General features: G+C 45.6%; 1 long non-coding RNA gene across 1 annotated transcript; it reads left to right on the top strand.

The window, feature by feature from the left end:
- Positions 1-601: 601 nt before the first annotated feature.
- Positions 602-1,231, top strand: LOC133280700 (uncharacterized). Its single transcript, XR_009747270.1, has 3 exons — positions 602-708; positions 773-854; positions 925-1,231. It is a non-coding gene; the product is annotated as an uncharacterized LOC133280700 (long non-coding RNA).
- Positions 1,232-6,926: the final 5,695 nt, after the last annotated feature.

Here is a 6,926-nt window from a genome sequence, read left to right as displayed (position 1 = left end):
AAAACATTCTTAAACCCACAAGGCCCAGAGTAAAGGCATGACAGTCCTAAATTTGTGCTGGAGTATCAGGTCAGTGATTAGTATCACAGTTCCAATATTCATAGCACCTTTGTTTTACAGGAAATAAGAAAATTTTCCTTCAGATTGAGTGGTTGATAAGGGCGAAGGAACTTTCTTGTTTGGTCTTTACTGTTTGAGTATTTTAAAATGTGTCTCCAATGAATGTGTTTAGTTATCTTGCTGCTTTTCACATGTCAAGTCAAATCTTTGTCATTGGCCACAGATTGTTGGACTTCACTGAATTTCTGTGGGACTGATTGGTTTATAAAGTTAGGTAACTCCCAACTAAGGTAGCTAATTTAAAAAAAATAAAATAAAATTTCTTATTTGGTATTCCCTTGTTGTGATGTGACAGTCTGAAACTGGGAGTCATGAAAAAAATAAAATCAATGCAGAAAATCTGTAAAAAACAAAGAAGTAGAAAAGTGTGTTGTGTTGTGTCGTGTCCTGTTCCGTCCCCCTGTCCCCCCCCCCCCAAATTCTCTTTTCTCGTGTTCACCATTTCAGAGAATGTCGATGCTTGTGATGCAGAGCATGGCTCTTCAGTGTTTTTCTCCTGTGTCAGGGTTTCAACTCTATATGAATGGACACCTGAAACTGAACCATAGGCAATTACTTAACCATTGTGGATTGGATACCAGATACAATGTGAGGAAACTCTTTTTTCCTTGAAGAGTGGACAAATAATGCAAGTATCTCCTTGTTGTAACAGGTGTCTGTGGTCAATGGCACAAGTCTCTTTTCAAGTGACTATGATCTAACAAACATCATTGCAGCATATTGGGATAGATATGGTAAGCCTGAATGTACAACTATGAATTACAGTCATTATCATACTGGCAGCTGTTCCTTTCCCTATTTTAGTTGCAACAGTCTTTTCAGATCCCAACCCTGTGTGGATGGCTGGAAGAGCAAAAGATACACCATTTATCATTAAAGCCACTATTCATTACCTAGTGGAAGTTATCTTGTATCCTTTGAAAACTGCATATACTGTGACATAACTGGGTTGCATTATTTAGGCTTTCACACATAGGCCAAATAAAAACTGTTTTCTTCTAGACTTGTTGCTGAACCTTTTCTTTCTTAGCTAAGCAAATGCTATAGTTCTGAAGCTAACTGAATACCTACTTGCCCATTCTTCTGGATGGTTCTGCTTGTATAACCATTTCTTGTCTGTTGTGGTTTAAGCCCAGCCGGTAACTCAGAACCACACAGCTTCTCGCTCACTCCCCCCTCCCCTCCCTTCCTCCACCCGCTCCTGGAGGGGCAGGGAGGAGAATCAGAAGAATGTAACTCCCACAGGTTGAGATAAGAACAGTCCAGTAACTAAGGTATAACACAAACCCACTACTGCTACCACCAATAATAATAATGATAAAGGAAATAACAAGGGAAGAGAATACTACCGCTCACCACCTGCCGACTGATACCCAGCCTGACCCGAACAACGATCTAGCTCTTCTGGGTAACTGCCCCCAGTTTATATACTGGGCATGACGTGCTGTGGTATGGAATACCCCTTTGGATAGTTTGGGTCAGGTGTCCTGTCTCTGCTTCCTCCTGACTTCCCCTCCTCCCTGGCAGAGCATGAGACTCGCAAAGTCCTTGGTCAGAGTAAGCATTACTTAGCAATAACTAAAAACATCGTTGTTATCAGCATTGTTCCGAGGCTGAAAGTCAAAAACTCAGCACTGCACCAGCTACTAAGAAGGAGAAAAATGACTGCTACTGCTGAACCTAGGACTTTGTCTTTCTCTGCTGGGAACTCATATCAGCCTTTCTATACTGGCCTTTAAGGCAGTTTTTAGCCGTTCACAGTGAATATCCTTAGGAAGTCTTGCTTTGCTCCTGCAGCACCTGCTGCCCCAATGTGTCATGGATGCCACTAGCAAAACATGATACTGTATTCTCTGACTTAAAGCAAATCATTAGAAAACTGTATGCAAGGTAATCTCACACAAATAATAACCCCTGCAGTGGATGTGGCAAATCTGTTGCATGTGCAAACATAGCTGATTTTTTTTTCCCCTATAAAATAATTCTTCCTTCATTATGCTTTTTACTTATTTTCTCTAAGAACAAGCCTGTGTTTAAAAGAATTTGTATGGAGCACACTTTTTAGGAGGTTTGTTTACCTACCTTCTAGTTCATGACCATCGTCCCCATTGTCCCAGCATTGGAGCAACCAGGTGGCAATGTGCTCCCCTGGATGACGGGTGAAATCCTTTCGCATATTCCGTAGCTCGGTTGAGGTCTGGGGTCAACAAGTCACCTCTTCTTCTTCCTCTGATCCACGTAATAATAACTCCTGTTCAGATGCTGTCCCCTGTAGTAAGTGCATTGGTTCTTCATCTTTATTCACTGTACAGGTTGCTCTTTGTGCCTCTTGTATGCTTTTCCCCTTGCTTATAGGGGCAACTGATATTGGCACGAATTGGTCCTTTGGTTTAGCTGCAGTGACTATCACTGTGGTTGGAGTGGCTGCAGTGTCTGTTGTTGGGGTTGGTGAAGCTGCTGTGCTTGGAGGTTGAGTAGCACCAGCAGCTGCATTGTCTGTTGCTTTTGGGGTTTTAGTAGCTGCTGTACTTGTCACTGGGGTTGGTGTAGTTGCTGTGTTTGGAGTTGGAGTAGCTGCATTGTCTGTTGCTTTGCTATCAGATCCAGAGACATCTTTTTCCCTTTGAAGGTGCTGGATAGTGTTGAACAGGGCTCTGTAAGTGTAGGCCAAGCCCCAGCACGTTGCCATGATTTGTCCCTCTCTGGTATGACCAGAATGACAACACACCTCATTTAAGTGTTTTACTGTTTTTTCCAGATTTTGCACTTGTTCAGTGGTGAAGTTCCAAAGCCCTGGAGCGGCCCACTGGCCTAGATACTCGCCCATACTATCCCACACACCCTGCCTGCCTGTCGTTATCTCAGCCCTTCGTGCCCCACGTGAGTGAGCGGCTGCGGGGTTCAGAGTTAAGGGCTGTGCTTAAACCGCGACAACTAGTCACCCTGGACACTGCCCCACCTTCTGGATAGCCCGGGTAACGCAAACGGTCGTGGGTCTCGTACAGGAGTTGGGAGGTAGGTTCAGTGCAAGTGCAGCTTAGCACAGTTCCATGTACTGCTTCTTGCATATGGCCACTTTTGAACGGTGTCTAAAACCAGGCTTATAAACAGCAACTATAAAGTGTTTGTGATGTGTCTTACAGTTCTGCGGCACTCGCGAATGAAATGTTTTAATCTGTGCGCAGAAATTCCTTGGTTTCTCTACTGTTTTCTTGCTCCCATGTTTTGTTTTTTCTTGCGTAAATCCAAGGGTTTGGAGGTTTTCTTGTTCAGTTTATAGTTTAGAATTTCTTGTTGATATTTTCTCACTCAGGTGTTGTGGTCTTCTTGTTAATTTTGTGGGATTTGGTATTTATTAGTCAGGATTTATGGTTCACTGCTCAGGGCATAGGTTTTAAAACTAACCTCAGCTAGATTCTTGGGTGACATGGTCTACTGTGACGCGTCCCTGCCCATGGCAGGGGTGTTGGAACTAGATGATCTTAAGGTCCTTTCCAATCCAAACCATTCTGTGATTCTATGATACGTTGTAAAGCCCCAGCAATCATTTGGGTTCTGAGATTTGCAGTTTTTCAGCTAGAGTTTAGGGTTTATAGCTTATTGTTAAATAGACAGGTCTAAATCCTGAGATAATAAGCTTTGGATTATTGATCCCAGAAAGGCACTCACACTCCACAAGGTATTGATTAAAATTCCATTTATTGAATTTAACACTAGAAGGAAAAAGAGGTTAGGATGGATAGTTCTGTGTCCTTCAGATGCTTGGAACTCTGATTTGCACAGAACCAGAGGGACCTTCAGTCAAGTCACAGCATATCATGCAGATCCCCTCTGTAGGGAGGTTCCACTAGCATCTTGGTCTTTAGAGCTCTTACAGTAATTTTTAGAAGAAAAAAATCTATTTGTCATCTCTGTCATCAGAGGAAAGGATGTTCACATGGGAACCTGCTGCTTCACTTTAAAATCAAGACAGGCAGGCTTTTTACCAGACCTTTACCAAAGGTCAATACCATACATTTACTAAAAATCGGTACCGTAACCTAGATCAAAAGCACCTTTCTTACCGTATCAGAGGTCCGTCGTGAGCAGCGGAGGTCGGTCGCGGTCGATAGCTCCCCAAGAATCTCTCGGTGCCAGCTGGAGCAGGATCGAAACGCGATCCTCCTCAGCAATGCCCGCGAGGTCCCATCTGGGTCGCCAAAATGTTAGCGTCGAGACAAACACATAACCACCGGGATGGTTATATGAGGTGCTTTATTGAGGCGCCGGGAACCAGGGGTACGCACCCAAATCTGGTTCCGATTCCCGTCACATCGCGTTCGCAATTTATACACTAAAAATTTCGTAACTAATACATATTCAACACAGATTACATCATTGACTAATACATGTGCATCAAAGATTGCTACATCAATCTATTACGACATCAGCCTCTTCTGCGCTTGCGCAGCCCCCTCTGGTGGTCGCCCTGATGAAGTAAGGAGTCTTCCTCAGATGAAGTAAGAAGTCTTCCTCAGGTTGTCCTTTTCACCTTTCCTTTACTTGGCCAGGTCCCAATCGTCTTCCGGACGTTAGCATTCTCTTATCTTCACCAGGATGCTTCTGGTATGCCGTTTTTGGCTTTCTTAAACTTAGGTTCTGCTTGGGTAGAGTTTTACAATACATACACCTATACTCCCCTCACCATATGCAGTTATGTTAGCTCTTGCTACCAAGACTACCATTGTATCATGTAGTTACAGAGTAACTATGATACAAAACGGCAAAGTTACAACGTCTTCTATTATACAAAGCCTCACTATTGATGTATAAATTTCTCAAATATAATCACTTTACTATTTTATATGATTATTTTATTGTAAAAACTTCACCCTCTCTAACAATCAGAGGAAAGGGTGTTCACATGGGAACCTGCTGCTTCACTTTAAAATCAAGACATGTAGGTGCTCTCTCTAATTACCAGTGCCAAGTGGGAGCTGCCTACAGGCTCCTTTTTTACTGTTAGCCAACTAAGTTTATTTTGTTAGCAAGGGATGTGCATAGCACAGCACAGGCTGGAAGGCAAAGCTATACGTGCAGCATAGCACAGCTCAGTCCTGCACCTTATCAGGTTAACTGTTATGTGGATCACTAGCTCCATGATCATACAATAGTCTTCTGGTTAGGATTACTAGAGTAACCTTCCAACCACCCTGCATTAAGCTCTGCACCCTGATCTGAGGTCTCAGTTCAGTATAATGCAGGCACAATGCACTGAGCCAGAATGTTGAGGTGGCGGGCAGCCTGAGAGCTGTGCAAGTTTCTTGCAGAGTCCTAGTCAAGGGGTAAGGCAGAGGAACGAGTGGGTGAGGTCAGGGATCCTCCTCTCAAATACCAGAGCTTAATCTTATCCCTGAAAGAAAAAGCAAGGAAGGAGGCTCACAGCTGCTCACTGACTTGACACACCATGGACTGCTGCAGTAGGAGCTGACTCTTCTGCATTACACTGATGAACGCTGCTCCAGTGATGACTCTTATGGGGTCAGAGGAGAAGGGGTAAGCATAGTGGAGCACGGAGCCCCATAGCAGACTCACTCCCAGGTGTTAGGTGCATTAATAAATAATTGCTTTACTTTTTACACTCATGGCTGTGGGTCCTGCAGTCCCTTTACATTCAGTAAGAAGTGCATGAGGACTGTACCCAAGGGAAGGAAGCCTCCTATTGCTTCTGAGGGAGTGGGAGCTGGTCCCAAGGTCTTTTAGACCATTTTTGGGTCACTGGGAGGCATCCCAAAGAACTCCATCACTGCTCACAGGGCTGCTGGGGATTTATAGACATTTGGGGCTGTTGTGGCATTTCCCATCATCCCAGGGGCAGCTACCCTCCCCTCCCCCCCGGGCTGCATGAGGTCCCCAGGCTGCTCCTGACTTTGCCTACAGCACCCCAAGGTGTCCTCAGTGTGTCTGGGGCAGAGGGCTGGGGTCTGTGGGGACAGTGCTGGGAGATAGGGGTGCTGTGTGCCACTGGGCCTTCTGCTTTTGGCTGGCTGTGACTCGTAGTCATCAGTTTGCTCTGTCATCCTGTGGTGGTTTTCTTCTTTTCATCCCGTAGCTCTTGATTTGTTCTTTTCCCCTTTTTCCTTTTTGTGCACCTCAGGGCTTCTCCCTTTTTCTTTTGTAAGCTGCTCTCAGGAGCCAGGGCCCACTTTGCTGCCCTGGTAGCCCTAGATGTCCCTGGTTGGGCTGATGGTGATGGTTCCTGTTCCTGTCCTATAGCTGTGGGTTGAGAGGCTGGGGATGGAAAGCCCTAGGTGCAGCCAGCGGGTCTGATGGCAATGGCCCCTCTACATCCAACATGTTACAGTTGAGCAGAGGGTATGAAGCTTGGGGGGGAGGGCTGTGCCAGGGCCTCTATGGGACAACAGAGCCACTTCCAAGTGTTGCCTGCTGGCACCGGAACTGTGACCACAACTGAAGAGAAGGTGAGCTGGGACCCCACAGCTGGGGTCCTCAAAACCCTGGAATATCCCAGGCAATGTGAAAGAAATGGTGGGGAGGCCAGCATGCTGGGACAGGGGGAGCTGTGCTGGGGCTAGGGGTGGTCTGGAGCCATGGAAAGGGGAAGGTGGTGTACTGGAGTGATGCGCTGTGGCTCACCTGTGAGCAGCCCTGGCTCAGCTCCTGCTCTACCCAGGCACCCCTTCCCTGAAGTTCTTTGGCACTGCCCTATACCTCCAGCATAGTCCCAGAGCTGCTCCAGACCTCCACCCCGTGGCCCTCTCCTAGGATTAGTAATTAGTACTAATAATTGACATCTAGTAGATAAA

Source organism: Pezoporus flaviventris, unplaced genomic scaffold (genome assembly GCF_033815535.1).
Source record: "Pezoporus flaviventris isolate CSIRO_AGI_PZ_B2104156 unplaced genomic scaffold, CSIRO_AGI_Pfla_v1 ptg000085l, whole genome shotgun sequence".
In the NCBI taxonomy this organism is placed as follows: domain Eukaryota; kingdom Metazoa; phylum Chordata; class Aves; order Psittaciformes; family Psittacidae; genus Pezoporus; species Pezoporus flaviventris.
The sequence above is the reverse complement of the archived record's forward strand: the minus strand, read 5'-3'. Positions and strand labels throughout refer to the sequence as shown.